The following is a 22428-nucleotide window of genomic DNA, read 5'->3' as shown; positions in this document are numbered from 1 at the left end:
ACCCTCTGGTGCTGGGAGAGAATGTGGCCGTTCTGCCACAGCCACACGTCCTAGTGTACCAACTACCTCAGGTCCCAGTAGCCGCCATAATTTACAGCAATATTTGGTGGGGCCCAATGCCGTTCTAAGGATGGTAAGGCCTGAGCAGGTACAGGCATTAGTCAATTGGGTGGCCGACAGTGGATCCAGCACGTTCACATTATCTCCCACCCAGTCTTCTGCAGAAAGCGCACAGATGGCGCCTGAAAACCAACCCCATCAGTCTGTCACATCACCCCCATGCATACCAGGGAAACTGTCTCAGCCTCAAGTTATGCAGCAGTCTCTTATGCTGTTTGAAGACTCCGCTGGCAGGGTTTCCCAAGGGCATCCACCTAGCCCTTCCCCAGCAGTGGAAGACATAGAATGCACTGACGCACAACCACTTATGTTTCCTGATGATGAGGAGATGGGAATACCACCTCAGCACGTCTCTGATGATGACGAAACACAGGTGCCAACTGCTGTGTCTTTCTGCAGTGTGCAGACTGAACAGGAGGTCAGGGATCAAGACTGGGTGGAAGACGATGCAGGGAACGATGAGGTCCTAGACCCCACATGGAATGAAGGTCGTGCCACTGACTTTCACAGTTCGGAGGAAGAGGCAGTGGTGAGACCGAGCCAACAGCATAGCAAAAGAGGGAGCAGTGGGCAAAAGCAGAACACCCGCCAAGAGACTCCGCCTGCTACTGACCACCGCCATCTGGGACCGAGCACCCCAAAGGCAGCTTCAAGGAGTTCACTGGCATGGCACTTCTTCAAACAATGTGCTGACGACAAGACCCGAGTGGTTTGCACGCTGTGCCATCAGAGCCTGAAGCGAGGCATTAACGTTCTGAACCTTAGCACAACCTGCATGACCAGGCACCTGCATGCAAAGCATGAATTGCAGTGGAGTAAACATCTTAAAAACAAGGAAGTCACTCAGGCTCCCCCTGCTACTTCTTCTGCTGCTGCTGCCTCGGCCTCATCTTCTGCTGCCGCCTCTGCCTCTTCTGCGGCTGCCGCCTCGGCCTCTTCCTCCGCCTCTGGAGGAACGTTGGCACCTGCCGCCCAGCAAACAGGGGATGTACCACCAACACCACCACCTCCTTCACCAAGCATCTCAACCATGTCACACGCCAGCGTTCAGCTCTCCATCTCACAAACATTTGAGAGAAAGCGTAAATTCCCATCTAGCCACCCTCGATCCCTGGCCCTGAATGCCAGCATTTCTAAACTACTGGCCTATGAAATGCTGTCATTTAGGCTGGTGGACACAGACAGCTTCAAACAGCTCATGTCGCTTGCTGTCCCACAGTATGTTGTTCCCAGCCGCCACTACTTCTCCAAGAGAGCCGTGCCTTCCCTGTACAACCAAGTATCCGATAAAATCAAGTGTGCACCTGCTCATCCAGTCAGCCACACACCTTCACCACCAACTTCAGCACAGCCCGGGGTAAACGTCAGCAGGCCATTCTGAAACTCATATGTTTGGGGGACAGGCCCCACACCGCACAGGAGTTGTAGTGGGGTATAGAACAACAGACCGACGAGTGGTTGCTGCCGGTGGGCCTGGTGGTGTTCGATAATGGGCGAAATCTCGTTGCAGCTCTGGGACTAGCCGGTTTGGCGCACATCCCTTGCTTGGCGCATGTGCTGCATTTGGTGGTGCAGAAGTTCATTCACAACTACCCCGACATGTCAGAGCTGCTGCATAAAGTGCGGGCCGTCTGTTCGCGCTTCCGGCGTTCACATCCTGCCGCTGCTCGCCTGTCTGCGCTACAGCGTAACTTCAGCCTTCCCGCTCACCGCCTCATATGCGACGTGCATACCAGGTGGAACTCCACCTTGCACATGCTGAACAGACTGTGCGAGCAGCAGCAGGCCATAGTGGAGTTTCAGCTGCAGCACGCACGGGTCAGTCGCACTGCGGAACAGCACCACTTCACCACCAATGACTGGGCCTCCATGCGAGACCTGTGTGCCCTGTTGCGCTGTTTCGAGTACTTCACCAACATGGCCAGTGGCGATGACGCCGTTATCAGCGTTACAATACCACTTCTATGTCTCCTTGAGAAAACACTTTGAGCGATGATGGAAGAGGAGGTGGCCCAGGAGGAGGAGGAGGAAGAGGGGTAATTTTTATCACTTTCTGGCCAGTCTCTTCGAAGTGACTCAGAGGGAGTTTTTTTGCAACAGCAGAGGACAGGTACAAATGTGGCCAGCCAGGGCCCACTACTGGAGGACGAGGAGGACGAGGATGAGGTGGAGGAGGATGAGGTTGAAGCATGGTCACAGCGGGGTGGCACCTAACGCAGCTCGGGCCCATCACTGGTGCGTGGCTGGGGGGAAACGCAGGACGATGACGATATGCCTCCCACAGAGGACAGCTTGTCCTTACCCCTGGGCAGCCTGGCACACATGAGCGACTACATGCTGCAGTGCCTGCGCAATGACAGCAGAGTTGCCCACATTTTAACATGTGCGGACTACTGGGTTGCCACCCTGCTGGATCCATGGTACAAAGACAATGTGCCCACCTTACTTCCTGCACTGGAGCGTGATAGGAAGATGCGCGAGTACAAGCGCACGTTGGTAGACGCGCTACTGAGAGCATTCCCAAATGTCACAGGGGAACAAGTGGAAGCCCAAGGCCAAGGCGGAGGAGGAGTAAGAGGTCGCCAAGACAGCTGTGTCACGGCCAGCTCCTCTGAGGGCAGGGTTAGCATGGCAGAGATGTTAACTGCACCACCACCTGATACGCAACGTGTTAGCAGGAGGCAACATTTCACTAACATGGTGGAACAGTACGTGTGCACACCCCTCCACGTACTGACTGATGGTTCGGCCCCATTCAACTTCTGGGTCTCCAAATTGTCCACGTGGCCAGAGCTAGCCTTTTATGCCTTGGAGGTGCTGGCCTGCCCGGCGGCCAGCGTTTTGTCTGAACGTGTATTCAGCACGGCAGGGGCCGTCGTTACAGAGAAACGCAGCCGCCTGTCTACAGCCAATGTGGACAAGCTGACGTTCATAAAAATGAACCAGGCATGGATCCCACAGGACCTGTCCATCCCTTGTGCAGATTAGACATTAACTACCTCCCCTTAACCATATATTATTGTACTCCAGGGCACTTCCTCATTCAATCCTCTTTTTATTTTCATTTTACCATTTTATATTGCAAGGCAACCCAAAGTTGAGTGAACCTCTCCTCTGTCTGGGTGCCGGGGCCTAAATATATGACAATGGACTGTAACAATGGTGGGTGACGTGAAGCATGATTCTCTGCTATGACATGCAGACTGATTCTCTGCTGACATGAAGCCAGATTCTCTGTTACGGGACCTCTCTCCTCTGCCTGGGTGCCTGTGCCTAAATATATGACAATGGACTGTTACAGTGGTGGGTGACATGAAGCCTGATTCTCTGTTATGACATGCAGACTGATTCTCTTCTGGCATGAAGCCAGAATCTCTGTAATGGGACCTCTCTCCTCTGCCTTGGTGCCTGGGCCTAAATATATGACAATGGACTGTTACAGTGGTGGCTGACATGAAGCCTGATTCTCTGTTATGACATGCAGACTGATTCTCTTCTGGCATGAAGCCAGAATGTCTGTAATGACCTCTCTCCTCTGCCTGGGTGCCTGGGACTAAATATCTGACAATGGACTGTTACAGTGGTGGGTGACGTGAAGCCAGATTCTCTGCTATGGGACCTCTCTCCAATTGATATTGGTTAATTTTTATTTATTTTATTTTTATTTTTATTCATTTCCCTATCCACATTTGTTTGCTGGGGATTTACCTACATGTTGCTGCCTTTTGCAGCCTTCTAGCTCTTTCCTGGGCTGTTTTACAGCCTTTTTAGTGCCGAAAAGTTCGGGTCCCCATTGACTTCAATGGGGTTCGGGTTCGGGACGAAGTTCGGGTCGGGTTCGGATCCTGAACCTGAACATTTCCGGGAAGTTCGGCCGAACTTCTCGAACCCGAACATCCAGGTGTTCGCTCAACTCTAGTCATGGGGTATTTTAATAGAGCATACAGATGCGGCGGATTCTTATGGACAGGGCAATACTTAATATATGTGTACTTTTTTTCCATTTATTTTGGATTTACACTATATTACAAAACTTTTTTTTGCACTTTATATTTTTTGACCGAGTTCATCTGAGGGTTAGGTCATGGAGTATTTTTATAGAGCAGATTCTTATGGACGCGGCAATAACTAACATGTCTACTTGTTAAAATGTATTTATGTTTTACACTATGTTATCCTTTTTTAAACAAAAAAAAAAACGAAACACTTTAGTATCTCCATAGTCTAAGAGTCCGTTTTTTTTTGTTTGTTTTTTAGCTGATTATCTTTGATTATTTTTTTGCGGGATGAAAGGAAGGTTTTATTGGCGCTATTTTGAGGGGCATATCATTTTTTGATCGCTTGCTATTACACTTTTTGTGATGTAAGGTGACAAAAATACAATTTTTTGCACCGTTTTTATATTTTATTTTTTACTGTGTTCATCTGAGGGGTTAGGTTATGGGGTATTTTTATAGAGCAGATTCTTACGGATGCGACAATACCTAATATATCAACTTTTTTATTTTATTTTAGTTTTACAAAATAATATATTAGAAATTTTTTTTGTTTGTTTTAGTGTCTGAGAACCATAATTTTTCTTTTTTTTTTTTTCGATTGTCAGTGGCTAAATGGAATTAAAATTGGGAAAGGGGATTATAAATTGAATATTCCATGGAAGTGTGGTACTTCCTGAAGCAATCAATAATGCAGAGGCCTGGATGATCGGGGGCACGTGTCACACTGAATGGTGGTGTCCTTTCGTATCCCCCTCCTGTGACATACTCTGCACTCTGTGCACATTTTTTGGGTACGTCCCTTCTTTCCAGTATGGGGGACAACACCTGGAAAGTGTTGGCCAGGGACTATCCAGGCGCCTCCAGTTCCCGAGGCACTCTGGCCTGCTATTTCCCAGTCAGTAAAGATCAGGGACTTGAGGACTGCCTCATAGAACTAGAGGAATTTCCCTATGTTGCCAGTGCTCCGGGTGAGCACAAAAGTGTTGTACAAGGCAACCTGTACCAAGTAGACCCAAACTTTTTGGTACCATGCCCATGTTTTGCGCATGGCGTTATATAGATTGAGGACTTGATCAGAGAGATCAACTACTCCCATATACCGATTGTAGTCGACGATACAATCGGGCTTGATGACCATTGCTGCGGAACCTCGCACAGGGACAGGGGTGATGCCGTTACCATGAATTGTGGACAGTACAAGGATATCCCTCTGGTCCTTATATCTGACCAGCAACTTGTTTCCACTGGTTAGGTCACGGGTCTCACCCCTGGGGATAGGTACCTGGAGGGGGTGGGTAGGGAGGCTGCGTTGATTTTTCCGCACAGTCCCACAAGCGGACGTGGATCTGGCGACGAGGGACTGGAACAAGGGGATACTAGTATGAAAGTTATCCACGTACAGGTGGTACTGGTAACCCTTATCTAGCAGTGGGTGCATAAGGTCCCACACAAGTTTCCTGCTAAGACCCAGAGTGTGGGGACATTTTGGGGGTTCAATACGGGAATCTCGCCCCTCTTACACACGAAACTTGTAAGTGTACCCTGAGATACTCTCACAAAGTTTGAACAGCTTCACGCCATACCTCACCCGCTTAGAGGGAACATACTGGTGTAAAATTAGTCTCCTCTTGAAAGCAATGAGAGACTCATCAACCGCAACCTCTCTTCCAGGTACATAGGCCTCTAAAAATGTGGCCCCAAAGTGACCAATGACCGGCCTGATTTTACACAGGCGGTCATAGGCAGAATCACCTTGGGGGGGGGGGGACATGCTGCATTATCTGCATGATGGCCTCAAACCGGGTACGTGTCATGGCCGTACTGTAAAGTGAACGCAGCAAACCGCAGGTCTGAATTGACCTGCGGTTTTCCGCGATCGCCGATATGGGGCGGTCACAGGACCCCCCGCGCGCATTGTCCCAGGGTGCCTGCTGATTGATTTAAGCAGGCACCCAGTTCCAATCACCGCCCGCCACTTGGCAGTGATCGGAAATACACATGATGTACCGGTACGTCATGTGTCTTTAAGTACCAGGACATCATGACGTACCGGTATGTCATATGTCCCTAAGAGGTTAATACCTGAGAGTCAGAATGTGGGTAACAGTGCTAACAGCAATACAGCACTAGATGTCCACCCAGTAGTACTGTAGGAGTAGACCATAGTTCTCTTCATTTCTGATAGGTGCCACATTATTATTGTGGACAAAGAGGATGAAACTGTAAACTGGATCGCTCACTCCTCCTCTGTCATAGTAGGATGATGTTGAGGTCACATCTAAGACTGACACTATGCATTATCTCTGTCTTCATTAATCCCTCCTAGTGGGGCACCTCATTTTTTCCTAAGAAGATGGAACAGAACCCCACTGCACACTATGGACCAAACTCAAGAGAGTATTTCTGTTGATAACTTGTGTGAGAAGCATCAACATTTGGACTGCCATGAGGAGGAGGTTTAGGCAGGGGAGAACTCCATGCATAGCTATGTTGTTGGTGGTGGTAGTAATTGCACTTGTAGCCACAGTGATGGCGATTAGAGATGTCCCGAACTACTCGCCGGCGAATAGTTCCCAGCGAACATAGCTTGTTCGCGTTCGCCGCAGCGGGCGAACATATGCGATGTTCGGTCCGCCCTCTATTCTTCATCATTGTGTAATCTTTGACTGTGTACCTCACAGTCAGCAGACACATTCCAGCCAATCAGCAGCAGACCCTCCGTCCCAGACCCTCCCACCTCCTGGACAGCATCCATTTTAGATTCATTTGGAAGCTGCATTCTTAGTGAGAGGAGGGACAGTGTAGCTGCTGCTGATTTAATAGGGAAATCGATAGCTAGGCTAGTGTATTCAGTGTCCACTACAGTCCTGAAAGACTCATTTGATCTCTGCTATAAGGACAGCACCCCAAAAAGCCCTTTTTAGGGCTAGAACATCAGTCTGATTTATAAAAAAAAATTCCCCTGTGTAATCTAATTGCAGTTGCCTGCCAGCGTGTGTCAGGCTCACAGCGTATACTGTGCCCACTTGCCCAGTGCCACCACTCATATCTGGTGTCACAGTAGCTTGCATTTAAAATAAAAAAAATTTTTTTTGACTGTAATACAATAGCAGTTGCTGGCACGCGCGTGTGTTTCATGCCCTGCAAGTGCATAGTGTCACCAGCGCAACTCATAACTGGTGTCACATTCGATTACATTTAAAGTAAAACAACAATTTTGACTGTAAATAACTAGCAGTCAGTTGCACACACGTGTTTGTGTGTTTAAGGCCCAGCTGCAAGTCCATAGTGTCACTTCAGCGCCACTCATATCTGGTGTCACATTCAATTACATTTAAAGAAAAACAACAATTTTAACTGTGAATAACTAGCAGTCAGTTACACACAAGTGTTTGTTTGTTTAAGGCCCAGCTGCAAGTCCATAGTGTCATTTCAGCGCCACTCATATCTGGTGTCACATTTGATTATATTTAAAGAAAAACAACAATTTTGACTGTGAATAACTAGCAGTCAGTTGCACACACGTGTTTGCGTGTTTAAGGCCCAGGTGCAAGTGCATAGTGTCACCAGCACCACTCATATCTGGTGTCACAGTAGCTTGCACACATACTGCAACTTAACTAATCTAAAAAAAATGACAGGCAGAGGCAGGCCACCCCGCAGGGGCCGTTGTGGTCGTGGTGCTGTGATTCCCTTTGGCCCTAGAATAATGCCCAGTGTTCTGAGGCCACGTACCCTGAACTCGAAAAGTTCTGAGGACATAGTTGACTGGCTCACACAGGACACCCAATCTTCTATAGCTTCCGCTCGGAACCTTGACGCACCATCCTCCTCCAGCTCAGCTTCGGGCACCTCTCAAGTTGCCACTCGCTCGACTGCCGCCACCACCAACACTATCACCACAGCCGCTTCACTTGATCTGTCAGAGGAGTTATTTACACATCAGTTGGAAGAAATGAGTGATGAGCAACCATTATTGCCAGAGGATATAGATAACAGGGATATGTCTCAGTCAGGCAGCATTACATGAGTAGGGTTATTGGCTACGCTCGGGTCCACTACCCCATCATTTAGCTAACTAACCTTCCCCATTTCCTCTCCCAATAATCACACACAGCCACTGTTTGGATTAAATCGGCCACAGCAGCCGTCTTTTATTAAATAATATAAATAACATGAATAAACATAACACTTGATATAACAATGACATATATATATAAATATATACATGTCTAACTGACGAGGGAGGTCCTAGAAGCCGCCTAACTGCACCTTAAACGACCACAAACCACCACGGCAATTCCATCTTGCCCCCAGCCGCGTACCACAAGCTCGGGGACACCAACTGACGGACGCCATACCAAGCCAACCAGGTGCCCCAACTCTGAGAGTCCAGCCCCACCATTGAGGCCCTCTCATTCACCGTTACCATCCAGTAGCCCCAGCTTCTATGACCTCCCCCCGCCATGACTGCTGCGACAAACGCAACACTTAAAGACACACTCCGTCCACCACCCCTTGTCAATTTTTTATTTTTTTTATACATTTATTTATTTATAAAATACACCTATTTTTTTTCATATATGCATCCCCTCTATAATATACCGTTGCCGCCCCGAAACATCCAAGTACACACTACGGGAGGGAGGGAGATGCTGGCTCTCTGCTCATAAAATGGCGGGCGCTGACCTGCCTCACCACTACTTCAGCCTGCCGCTCCCCGCCCCTTCCTAGCTCCTCCCCCCTTTCCCTGCACTCATCCACTTAACCCTTACCTTCCCTGACCCTTGCTCACAAAACCCCTCATGCCGGCCTCCCCTGAAGCGTGCCGCTTCGTCCGGCCTCACTTGAGTAGGGTTATTGGCTACGCTCGGGTCCACTACCCCATCATTTAGCTAACTAACCTTCCCCATTTCCTCTCCCAATAACCACACACAGCCACTGTTTGGATTAAATCGGCCACAGCAGCCGTCTTTTATTAAATGATATAAATAACATGAATAAACATAACACTTGATATAACAATGACATATATATATATATAAATATATACATGTCTAACTGACGAGGGAGGTCCTAGAAGCCGCCTAACTGCACCTTAAACGACCACAAACCACCACGGCAATTCCATCTTGCCCCCAGCCGCGTACCACAAGCTCGGGGACACCAACTGACGGACGCCATACCAAGCCAACCAGGTGCCCCAACTCTGAGAGTCCAGCCCCACCATTGAGGCCCTCTCATTCACCGTTACCATCCAGTAGCCCCAGCTTCTATGACCTCCCCCCGCCAACAACGCGCAGCTTGACAGCCCTTAAGCTCGCGCGTTCCGCCACACCCGGAGGGCTGTTTCAATACCTCCCTGCAAGTCCAGTGACCACAAATCAATGCCCACCGCATTGAGGTGGACTCCATCCTGTCTCCAAAAGCCTCCTGTTCCCGCTTCCAACTCGGGGTGCCTCACCACCACCGCCCCATGTTTGGCACAGAACCGCCCAATCACCCTGTTCAGCTTAATCCTAGCCTTATTCAGCCTTTCAACCGATCTCGCCTCCCTCCAGACCTTCCTGGGGACAATGTCTGACCACACAGTGACAACTGACGGGAAGAGGGACCACAAACGCAAAAAATCAAAACGGATATCCCTGATCAACTCTCTGCAAGGTCGGACCCCTAGGTCATTTCCCCCAACATGCAACACCAAGATATCTGGGACTCTATCTAACCTGGCTTGCCGATGAACCTCCTGCAAAACACTACCCCACACCATACCTCTGCGTCCGATCCATCTTACTATGGCTGTCCCCCGATCAAACCCCAGCTGTCGCCCATTCTGCCGAACATCCGCTCGTAATGCCCCCCAGAACACGAACGAATGGCCCAGGATCCAAACTAATAACGGGGCATCACCTGAAAAAAGAACGAGACAAACATGGTTAGACACAGCCTTAAACTGCCCCTAAACGCACATACAGCCGAAAACGCTCCGACTCCCACCTCCCAATACGCTTAATCACTTCATCTCGCACCCCCAAGCGAGCAGCCTCCGTGGCAGCACCTATCCTGAAGGAATGACCCGTAAACTTGCCAGAGTCCATTCCTAGATTACGCAAACATTTCTTGAATACCGCTATAAATTGAAATCGCGATAAAAAGGAGCCATCCTCGTGTCTGAGAATCGGGCCTGCCGCGACCCCTGCCTTTGCTTGAAAATCCCGCAAACACCGTACTGGACACAATAGACATCCCGGCACCTCAAACAATGAGACTAAATGACCCCTCCCCTCCTGATCCGTCTTTGAAAATCTCAGATAAATCACCACCCTGTCGTCATATAACGTTACATCCTCACTCCTCAGACCCCCTTCCCGCTGCACACTTGCACACACTAACTCCCCTAAACGAAAGGCTCCGAAAAAAGCCAGAGCAAAGGCTAGTCTAAAAAAGCTCACCTCCCAAGCCGAGCGACACACTCCAGCTACCTGCTCCCCTAACTGTAACAATAACGAAAAGGACACCGGTAGGCGGGAATCTTTGACACGCTGAAACCTTCTATAACCCTTCAAAATTTGTCGGACCAAAAAGGACTTAGTAATGTCCGGGGAATTCCGCAACTTGAATCCGAAAGCCAAGCCCGCCATGCAACCATTGATCTTGGCAACCAACCAACCTTGATCCTTCACGTGGCCAATGAACAGTAACAACGGAATTTCCCCGTCCAGTACCTCGACCCCCAGGTCATTACACCACTGCTGCCACCTACTCCAAGCCCTATCGTACATCCTCCACGTGCCTTCACTCAATGATGCCTGCAACAGACAAGCTACGGTACCTCCAGGATCTCCCACAACGACTCTGGACACACCAATCCGACCTGACTCGCCTCCGGGGCCAGCTGGCGAAACAGCTCCCACTGAAAACGAGAAAGTGCGTCAGCTATACAGTTAGAGGAACCAGGCACATGCACCGCAAACACCCAAGCATTAAGGGACAAGCACCGGAGAACCAACTGCTGCAACAGGCAAATAACTGGGGGGGGAAGAAGCCGTTACACTGTTGATGGCTTGCACAACTCCCAAGTTGTCACAATGGAAACGAACCTTCTTGTGCCGAAACTTCTCCCCCCAGAGCGTGACTGCCAACACAATGGGGAAGAGTTCCAACAATGCCACGTTTTTTACCCACCCTTTTTGTACCCAGGACTCAGGCCACCGACCCGCACACCACTGCCCTTCACAGTACGCCCCAAAACCCGCTCCACCTGCAGCATCCGTAAACAATTTGAAATCAAACGCATCAACCACCCCCCCATAACTAATGCTCTGCCATTAAACTGTTTTAAAAAGGAATCCCAAACTTTCAAATCCCCTTTCAACTCACTGCCTAGTCTAATAAAATGGTGGGGAGACACCACCCCTCCTGTCGCCGAAGCCAACCTCCTACTAAAAATGCGGCCCATTGGTAGGATTCTGCATGCAAAATTTAATTTGCCCAACAAAGACTGCAGGTCCCGCAGACGAATCTTCTTTGCTCTCAATGCCGCCGCCACCCCTGTTCTTAAATCTGACACTTTGTCTACTGGTAGCCTACACTCCATCCGCTGTGTATCGATGACAATACCCAAAAAGCTTAGCTCAGTAGCCGGCCCCACCGTTTTGCCCACCGCTAACGGGACTCCAAAACACTCAAAAACAGACTGTAATGTGGATAACAACAACGAACAAACCCTAGATCCCCCCGGCCCCAAACACAGGAAATCATCCAAATAATGAATGACAGAGTGACAACCTGATTCCTGAACCACCACCCACTCCAGAAAAGAACTGAAACGCTCAAAATATGCACACGATATTGAACAGCCCATTGGCAAACACCTATCCACAAAATAAGCGCCATTCCAAAAACAACCCAGTAAATACAAACTATCCGGGTGAACTGGCAACAACCGAAATGCCACTTCAATGTCACATTTTGCCAACAGGGTACTCGGACCTAGCTTCCTTACCCATTCCACAGCCGCATCAAAGGAAGCATAAACCACAGAACAAAGTTCCGGGTCAATGCCCTTATTGACCGACGCACCCTTAGGGAATGATAAATGGTGTATGAGCCTAAATTTATTAGGCTCCTTCTTAGGGATCAAACCCAAAGGGGAAACTCGCAAGTTACTGATGGGTGATGTAACAAACGGACCATCCATCCTCCCTAGGGAAACCTCTTTAGCTAACTTTCCTGTCACTATGTCCGGGAACTGCAATGCCGAGCGCAAATTCTTCCGCTTCTCTAAGACTGGTAACGGGTGTGAAGGTATATGAAAACCGAACTTAAACCCCGAATACAAAAATCCAGCTAACTCCTGGTTCGGATATCTATTTAGATGCCCCACCATCCTTTCCACTCGCACTGGGGTCTGCCCCTTTTGCAAAACTATCCCCCCCCCTTTGTCTACCCCCTCTAAAACATCTGCTAGCCCCATGGCCCCCGCCACACACGGAACATTCATGCCTAAATTTGCATTTTTGGCCGAATTTGCAACTTCCCTCATTGAAAAGGAAGCAGTATCCTCTTCCAACTGGGGGCGGCCCTGTACCTTGCTGTACCCCAACCCCTGACTCACTCCGAAAGGACTGACCACTCCTACCTGGCGCTGTCACCCTCATCCATAAAGCAATGTCCTTATGGTCCCATCTCATATTAGGACGGACCGCTTTCCTCTGACGAAACTGCTCGTCATACCGTAACCACCCGGAACCCCCATACACTCTATAGGCTTCCCCAATAGCATCCAGATAGCAAAATAAAGGGGAACAGCATTCCGGACTCTTCTCCCCAATCACACTAGCCAAAATAGCAAAGGCCTGCAGCCAAAAACTAAATGACCTAGGGATAAGGCGATAGCGACGCTTATCATCATCCTCCTTTCTTACTCCGTCCTTTTTTTTACCACATCAAGGTTGAACCGCTCCAACGGAAGCAGCGAAAAAATTTCTATATACTCTCCCTTCCAAGTTTTCTCACGCACCTCCGTTTTCAAATGCGCTCCCAGGGGACCCTCAAAGCAGACATACACCTCCCCTTTTGCGGCGTCATCTAATCTGGGCCTATCCTCCTCACCTCCCGCCTGCGTCTGCACTGACACTGATTCGGCTACACCTGTGCTATTGGCCACTGCTACAGTACTATTGTTAGGGGTCGCCGGTACATTGCTATTTTCTGCCCCCAACCCCCACGCTGCTAAGGGGGTAGCCCCCATTGCCCCCCTATCCTGACTAACCCCAGCTAAACCACACAGCAAGCGCCCCAAACCACCGATAATAGCACTATTGCTCCCACCCGCACCAGGCGCCACATTAAATAGAGATAACAGTGTTCCCAGTGATGTCTCACCTAGCTGCCCTGGTGCTGTGAACCCGGCAGCCGCAGGTCCTGATTCCTGACGTACGACTCTTGGATCCACGACGTTCCTCTGGTGGGTACTTGCGCTGTTCGCCGGCAGCACCCCAGCCGGATCACTGCTGGGTGCGTTAGGAATGGCTCTGGGACGCCCTCTGTCTTCAACGGTGTCAGGACCAGTAGCAAACTGTCCGCCCTCAGGAAATGGCCTGCGCAACTCCCTGTCCTCCATATAAGCATCTGCGCGCCTGTCTTCATGCCCAAGAGGCCTGCTCTGGGGCGGGGAGCCGTCCAGAACAGCCTCGTCCTCCTCCTCTGTAAGAAGCGCATCATGGCGAGGCCTGCGCCCGTCCCTGGCACCTACTAGGCGCAGCCTCGTGTGCCACTGAAAGGGGCTCATCCTGTAAGGGCCTGCGCCGGGCCGCCCTGGCCGACCGCGCAGCCCCGCTGCTGCCTCTGCTGCCACTACCTCTCCCACGCTGAGCAGGCCTCCCACTCCTGGGGACAGGAGGGGATCCTGCAGAACCAGGTCCTGACTCCCCTGTAGCTGCCGTGATGGGCTCAGGGGGAGGCCCCACAGCCTCTGGAGGGTCCCGCCGGACATATGGATTCCTCCCACGCCGGGAGGCCGCAGTAGCCTTAGAATGCTCCCGGCGTGGAGGGTCCCTTGTGGGGCTCCTGACACGGCGCCGGACCCTGGGGGGTAAATCAGGGCTCAGGCGCGCCGGCGGCCGTACCCGCCGCGGCCGTGTAGCTGCTGGAGTAGGGCTAGACGTACCCACCTCCGCCCCCCCTAGCAATGCGGCCACCTGCTCCTCCAGCCAGTCGCTGCCCCTGGTGTCCGCCGCTTCCCTCAAGCGCCGCAGCATCACCTCCACTGCTTCTGCCATTGCTGTATCTGATGCTGCAGTTCAGAAGATGCTGGCTCTCTGCTCATAAAATGGCGGGCGCTGACCTGCCTCACCACTACTTCAGCCTGCCGCTCCCCGCCCCTTCCTAGCTCCTCCCCCCTTTCCCTGCACTCATCCACTTAACCCTTACCTTCCCTGACCCTTGCTCACAAAACCCCTCATGCCGGCCTCCCCTGAAGCGTGCCGCTTCGTCCGGCCTCACTCACATGGACGTACGGTGTGATGATGATGATGATGTTGTACCCGCTGCTGCTTCCTTTGCTGAGTTGTCAGATACAAGTGAAGCGGTTGATGATGACGATGTGTCCGTGGATGTCACATGGTTGCCCGCTCGAAGAGAAGAACAGGTGGAAAGTTCTGATGGGGAGACAGAGAGGAGGAGGAGACGAGTTGGAAGCAGGGGGAGGTCGTCTCCAGGAGCTAGTGGCACAGTCAGACAGCATGCATCGGCACCCGGGGTCAGCCAGTCAGAACGCCAATGAACACATGCTGTTGCCACCACCAGAATGCCGTCATTGCAGAGCTCAGCAGTGTGTCATTTTTTTGTGTGTCTGCCTCTGACAACAGTGATGCCATTTTCAACCTGTGCCAAAGAAACTGAGTCGTGGGAAGTCCAACACCCACTTAGGTACAACTGCTTTGCGAAGGCACATGATCTCACATCACAAACGCCTATGGGATCAACACATGAGTACAACAAGCAGCACAAAAACTCAAAGCCGCCATCCTACTCCTGGTCCAGCATCTTCAGTAGTGTTGAGCGGCATGTCCCATATTCGAATTCGCGAAATTTCGCGAATATTCGAAAGAATATTCGTAAAATATTCGCGAATATTCGAATTCGTTATTATTTCGCATATGCGATAATTCGAATTTTTGCATCGCATAATACATATTATGAGATGCAAAATTCGCATGTGCGCTAATGAAATCGCCTTACGAAGATTCGCAACTCAATTCAATCACTAATGTAAGAATGCAAAGCCCTTTGCCTCTGTTCTGGGACAAGTGCTGATATTCGCCTGTGCGCTAACAAAATCGCGCCTCAATCACTTTCTAGGCAATGTGAGTAAGATCTGAGCTTTTGGACTTTTGTGAATCAATCGAGATACACTGGGGGGTGATGACTGTAGTTGACAGAGTACAGATCAATGTAATCTGTAAGGTGGAAACTAAAATAAAAAATACGAATATTCGTAAATCGAATTTTACGAAGTTCGAAGTATTCGCGAATATGGTGCTATACTATATACATGCACAGGCCTTTGCCTCTCTGTTCTGGGGACAAGTGTAGATATTCGCATGTGCGCTAATAAAATCGCCTTACGAAGATTCGCAACTCAATTCAATCACTAATGTATGAATCATACATTAGTGATTGAATTGAGTTGCGAATCTTCGTAAGGCGATTTTATTAGCGCACATGCGAATATCTACACTTGTCCCCAGAACAGAGAGGCAAAGGCCTGTGCATGTATATAGTATAGCACCATATTCGCGAATACTTCGAACTTCGTAAAATTCGATTTACGAATATTCGTATTTTTTATTTTAGTTTCCACCTTACAGATGACATTGATTTGTACTCTGTCAACTACTGTCATCACCCCCCACTGTTTCTCGATTGATTCACAAAAGTCCAAAAGCTCAGATCTTACTCACATTGCCTAGAAAGTGATTGAGGCGCGAATCTTTGTTAGGCGATTTTATTAGCGCACATGCGAATATCTACACTTGTCCCCAGAACAGAGAGGCAAAGGCCTGTGCATTCATATAGTATAGCACCATATTCGCGAATACGTAGAACTTCGTAAAATTCGATTTACGAATATTCGTATTTTTTATTTTAGTTTCCACCTTACAGATTACATTGATTTGTACTCTGTCAACTACTGTCATCACCCCCCACTGTTTCTCGATTGATTCCCAAAAGTCCAAAAGCTCAGATCTTACTCACATTGCCTAGAAAGTGATTGAGGCGCGAATCTTTGTAAGGCGATTTTATTAGCGCACAGGCGAATATCGGCACTTGTCCCAGAACAGAGGCAAAGGGCTTTGCATTCATACAGTATGAATGCAAAGCCCTTTGCCTCTGTTCTGGGACAAGTGTAGATATTCGCATGTGCGCTAATAAAATCGCCTTACGAATATTCGCGCCTCAATCACTTTCTAGGCAATGTGAGTAAGATCTGAGCTTTTGGACTTTTGGGAATCAATCGAGAAACAGTGGGGGGTGATGACAGTAGTTGACAGAGTACAGATCAATGTCATCTGTAAGGTGGAAAGTAAAATAAAAAATACGAATATTCGTAAATCGAATTTTACGAAGTTCTACGTATTCGCGAATATGGTGCTATACTATATGAATGCACAGGCCTTTGTCTCTCTGTTCTGGGGACAAGTGTAGATTTTCGCATTTGCGTTAATAAAATCGCCTCACGAAGATTCGCAGCTCAATTCAATCACTAATGTAATGCAAAGCCCTGTGCCTCTGTTCTGGGACAAGTGTAGATATTCGCATGTGTGCTAATAAAATCGCCTTACGAAGATTCGCAACTCAATTCACTAATGTATGAATGTATGAATTTGCCTCTGTTCTGGGACGTGCCGATATTCGCATGTGCGCTAATAAAATCGCCTTACGAAGATTCGCGCCTCAATCACTTTCTAGGCAATGTGAGTAAGATCTGAGCTGTTGGACCTTTGGGAAACAATCAATTATATGTGTACTGTAATTTTGTGAAAAATAAAAAATAAAAAAAACAACGAATATTCGTTTTTACGAATATATAGCACTATATTCGAAATATTCGCGAAATCGCGAAGTTGCGATATTCGCGAAAAAAATTCGCTTTTCGAATATTCGCGCTCAACACTAATCTTCAGCCATGTCAACCACTGCTGTCCTCCTTGCCCCCTCTCATCCATCTGCTACTCCATCTCTCGCCTTAAGCAGTTCCTGCTCATCTGCCCACAGTCAGGTGCCCGTCAAGGACATGTTTGAGCGTAAGAAGCCAATGTCACAAAGTCACCCCCTTGCCCGGCGTCTGACAGTTGGCTTGTCTGAACTCTTAGCCCGCCAGCTTTTACCATAGAAGCTGGTGGAGTCTGAGGCCTTTAAAATATTTGTAGCTATTGGGACACCGCAGTGGAAGGTACCCGGACAAAATTTATTTGCACAAAAGGCAATCCCCAACCTGTACTTGATTGTGCAATAGGAAGTCATGGCATGTCTGACACACAGTGTTGGGGCAAGGGTCCACCTGACCACTGATACCTGGTCTGCAAAGCATGGTCAGGGCAGGTATATCACCTACACTGCGCATTGGGTAAACCTGCTCATGGCTGCCAAGCATGGAATGCGTGGCTCTGCAGAGGAGTTGGTGACACTGCCACGACTTGCAGGCAGGCCTGCTGCCACCTCCTCTACTCCATTCTCTTCAATTCAAATAAAAGAAAAAAGTATCCCACGGCGCAAAATCACCCAATAGTTGGAGTAATAACGATTCTTGTTTATTACGTTTTATTAAGGTTATTCTCTTTAATAACCTCCTCGGCTGAGTCCTCTTCTGCTGCTGCGTCTTGCTCCACATCAACGGCACCCCCCCCAGCTCCCCAGGGGCTATTCCACATCCCGGATACGACAGTGTCACGCCATCTTAGGGTTGACTTGCCTGAAAGCAGAGAGTCACACCGGACCAGCACTCCTGTCCACCCTGAACACACAGATGGATCAGTGGCTGACTCCACACCAACTGGAGATCGGCAAAGTGGTGCGTGACAACGAAAGCAATTTGTTGGCGGCATTGAAGTTGACACATGTGCCGTGCATGGCACATGTGTGTAATCAGATCGTACAACGCTTTGTGCATAATTACCCAGGCTTACAGGATGTCCTCAAGCAGGCCAGGAACGTGTGTGGCCATTTCAGGCGTTCCTACACGGCCATGACGCACTTTTCAGACATTCAGCGCCGGAACAACATGCCAGTGAGGCGCTTGATTTGCGACAACCCGACACGTTGGAATTCAACCGCCTGCTCCAAAAGAAAAAGCCGTTAACGAGAATTGGTATGACCGGCTAGGAGAGCCTCTGTGGAGCTGGGCATTTTTTTGCCACGTTACTGGACGCTCATGCGCAATGCCTGTAGGCTCATGCGTCCTTTTGACGAGGTGACAAACTTAGTCAGTCGCACTGAAGGCACCATCAGCGACATCATCCCATTTGTTCTCTTCGAAGAGTCCTGGATCAGGCCGTAGATGAGCGTAAAGAGGAAGAGTTGTGGTCACCATCAACACCAGAAACAGCCTTATGAGCATTGCTTGCTGGACCTGCGGCAACGCTGGAAGAGGAGTGTGAGGAAGAGGAGTCAGAGGAGGAATGTGGCTTTGAAGAGGAGGAGGAATACCAACCACAACAGGCATCCCAGGGTGCTCGTTGTCGCCTATCTGGTACCCGTGGTGTTGTACGTGGCTGGGGGGAAGAACATACCTTCAGTGAGATCACTGAGGACGAGGAACGGGACATGAGTAGCTCTGCATCCAACCTTGTGCAAATGGGGTCTTTCATGCTGTCGTGCTGTTGAGGGACCCCCATATAAAAAGGCCAAAGGAGAACGAACTGTACTGGGTGTCCACGCTACTACAGCCCTGGTATAAGTAGAAAGTGACTGTAATGTTACCGAATTACCGGAAGTCGGAAAGGATGCAGCAGTTCGAAAATAAATTAAAAAGTATGCTTTACACAGCGTATAAGGGTGATGTCACAGCACAACGGGAATCTAACAGGGGAAGAGGTGAAAGTAATCCTCTTCCTCCCACGACCATGCCGGCAAGGACAGGACGCTTTACAGACGTGTTGTTGATAGAGGACATGCAGAGTTTTTTAAGTCCTACGCATTGCCACAGCCCTTCGGGGTCCACCCTCAGAAGACAACTCGACCGATAGGTAGCAGACTACCTCGCCTTAACTGCAGATATTGACATTCTGAGAAGCGATGAACCCCTTGACTACTGGGTGTGCAGGCTTGACCTGTGGCCTGAGCTATACCAATTTGCTATAGAACTTCTAGCCTGCCCCACTTCAAGTGCCCTGTCAGAAAGGACCTTCAGTGCAGCAGGAGGTATTGTCACTGAGAAGAGAAGTTGCCTCAGTAAAAAAAGTCTAGATTACCTCACCTATTAAGATGAATGAGGGATGGATCCCGAAGGAACTGACGGTGGGCGATACATTCGACTAAAAAAGGCCTGATGAGATGAGCTGCCTTGGGCTAAAAATGGTCCACATGCTGCTGTATTTTATCTCTGAATCCTGGATGACTTGTGTGACTTATCCGCCACCAACTAGGGTTCAAGCCGCAATGTTTTAGGGCACTTTCTGCCTGGGAAACAGCGGCTGCAACAATACCTAGTTTTTCAGGCATATGTACATGCCTAATTTTTCTGGCCTCTGGTGCTGCACTGTGGCTTCAAAAACCAAACAAAAAAAAGGCCTTGTTGTGGTGAAGGGGCTTGCATATCACAATGAAGCGTCCACCTCTGAGTGTGTTGGTAATGGCAATGTTGGCACACCCCGAAGGTCGTTGCTTCATTGTGAACAGACCAAAAGCGATCGGCCTAATAATTTTGCATAGAAAAAACATTAATTTTCTTTGTGATCATCTAAGGTGTTCATTAAAGCCTACTAGGCCAACAATGGGCCCACACTGCAGTATCATTGTTTTCTGGGTCACTTAACTGTCCTTGAACTTCCTCAGCACGACCATAGGCTTTGAAAAAAAAACATTGCGGTTTGTCTTTGCGGTTGTCTAAAATCTATTCCATACACGTCCCCTTATAGGGGACGTAACAGCGATTAAACTGATAGGAATAGTACTACTTAACACACCACTCATATCTGGTGGCACAGTAGATTGCACGCGCAGTGCCCCAAATTGGAAGTAGGAGGACCGACCAAGCATCTTTTTCCATCTCCCGGTTACTAAAATCGATTCCATATACACGTCCCCTGATAGGGGACATAACAAGGATTAAACTGATAGGAATAGTACTACTTAACACATCTTATAATAACGCAGAGAGAGGCAACGCAGCGAGAGGAGTGTGAAGAAGAGGAGTCAGAGGAGGAAGGTGGCTTTGAGGAGGTGGAAGACCAAACACAGCAGGCAGTCCCAAGGGGCTTGTTGTCACCTTTCGGAGACCCTTGGTGTTGTACGTGGCTGGGTGGAGGAAGAGACCTTCAATGACATCAGTGAGGACAAGGAACTGGACATGGCTAGTATCCAACCTTGTGCAAATGGGGAGTTTGCGGTTGTGCAAATGGACTGTTTGCGGTTCTTTGCGATGCGTTAAACCGGTGAGTTTGGTCTGTCATAGTTTGGTCTGTCACTGTGAAGCGGGCGTAACCCTTACACTATCTGATCGATACAATATCATACCTGATGTTTTAAAGCTCGTTATTCCAAACAATTTAGAAATGTTAGGTGATTTATGCCCTTTATGGATTAAAACCCGACTCTGCGTCAACTACGTAATTTTCCATGGTAGTTTTGCCATGGATCCCCCTGCGGCATGCCACAGTCCAACTTTTCCATCACTATTGTGGCCAGAAAGAGTCCCTGTGGGTTTTAAAATTCGCCTGCCTATTGAAATCTATGGCGGTTCGCCCGGTTCGCCTGTTCGCGAACATTTGTGGAAATTCCCGTTCACCGGTAGCGAACGGAAAATTTTATGTTCGCAACATCTCTAATGGCGATAGGGACAATGGTACCGTGGTCCTTGGGGAAACCACAGAGCATGAACGTGGGTAAGGGTCAAGGAGCCCATGGTGTGATAAAATATACAAAAGAGAAACAGTTTTACGTGATCAAGTAGAATGTGGCTGCCATGTAAAATGAATACTCTAGGTGAGACAAGAAAGGGAAGATCTAGCCCCCCCTTGCAATCCCTAAATGTCCTACATCTGCTCAGTTTTTTCAGGTGGGCAGAGAGACTGTCCATTTAGGAATGATCCCCTGGAGTTTCTCTACTTACTGCCACCAGCAGAGCCCTGGGTACAGTCCTAATTGAAGTGTCAACAATGTTCTTATCCATTAGTGTGTATGTGTAGTTGATGCTGTTGGCTATGTACTGACACATTTCCATTAATTTCAGTCTCATCAGGGAACCAGATTTCAGTCTCATCAGGGAACCTCTTGGTTCCCAGAAACAGCACAGCATTTGGCGTGTGGGGAACAGAGGCATGTGGTGCACCCCAGATTCTACTAGCTCCGGTAAGAACATGTTTGCATATTTTTTTTATTTCAAAAAGGTATATTGTTTGTTTTGGGCCTTGTATTTTATCTACACTAATTAAAAGTTATGTTTTAAATTGTCTTACCCTGTAGAGGCATGCTCTTGTCGCTTTATTTAATTTACTACCCTGACACAGCCACGCACACTAGCGTTCGTCGGGCATGCTCAGCCAAACACCAACATCGCTATGCTGAGCCGAACACTGTGCGTGCTCGAGACAGTGTATTTAAATGTAACTTAGCGTCTATTTCTGAAAAGTTTCTGCCAGGATTTGTACTCCCAACCCTTTGTACATTATAGGCATTCAGCTTTATACCTAAGTGGATAATGTCCTTGCCTCTAATGTACAATGTTGGGAGTTCCAATCCTGGTAGAAACTTTTTGGAAATTATATTTAAATAGACTGGGGTGTCCTATTCTTGTCTGTTTTGCAGACAATAATAGGCATTTCTTTAATGGGCCTCCTGTTCTGTTCCGAAAATTGCGGAAGGCGCGAGGACGGCACCCGTTTTTTGTGGATCCGCATTTTGCGGACCGCAAAAAACTGAACGGTCGTGTGAACAAGCCCTAACATGTGTGTGTATAAATACAGATGGCATACTGCCCCTGTTTACATATAATTTGTGGATGTTCGTGCAGAAAAAAATACTGTTTGTCATAACATTAGCATGTTTTTGTATAAACAGGTACAGGTTCCTGCTCATATTAAGCTAT

The sequence above is a fragment of the Bufo gargarizans genome, chromosome 5, assembly GCF_014858855.1.
Source record: "Bufo gargarizans isolate SCDJY-AF-19 chromosome 5, ASM1485885v1, whole genome shotgun sequence".
Lineage (NCBI taxonomy): Eukaryota > Metazoa > Chordata > Amphibia > Anura > Bufonidae > Bufo > Bufo gargarizans.
The sequence above is the reverse complement of the archived record's forward strand: the minus strand, read 5'-3'. Positions refer to the sequence as shown.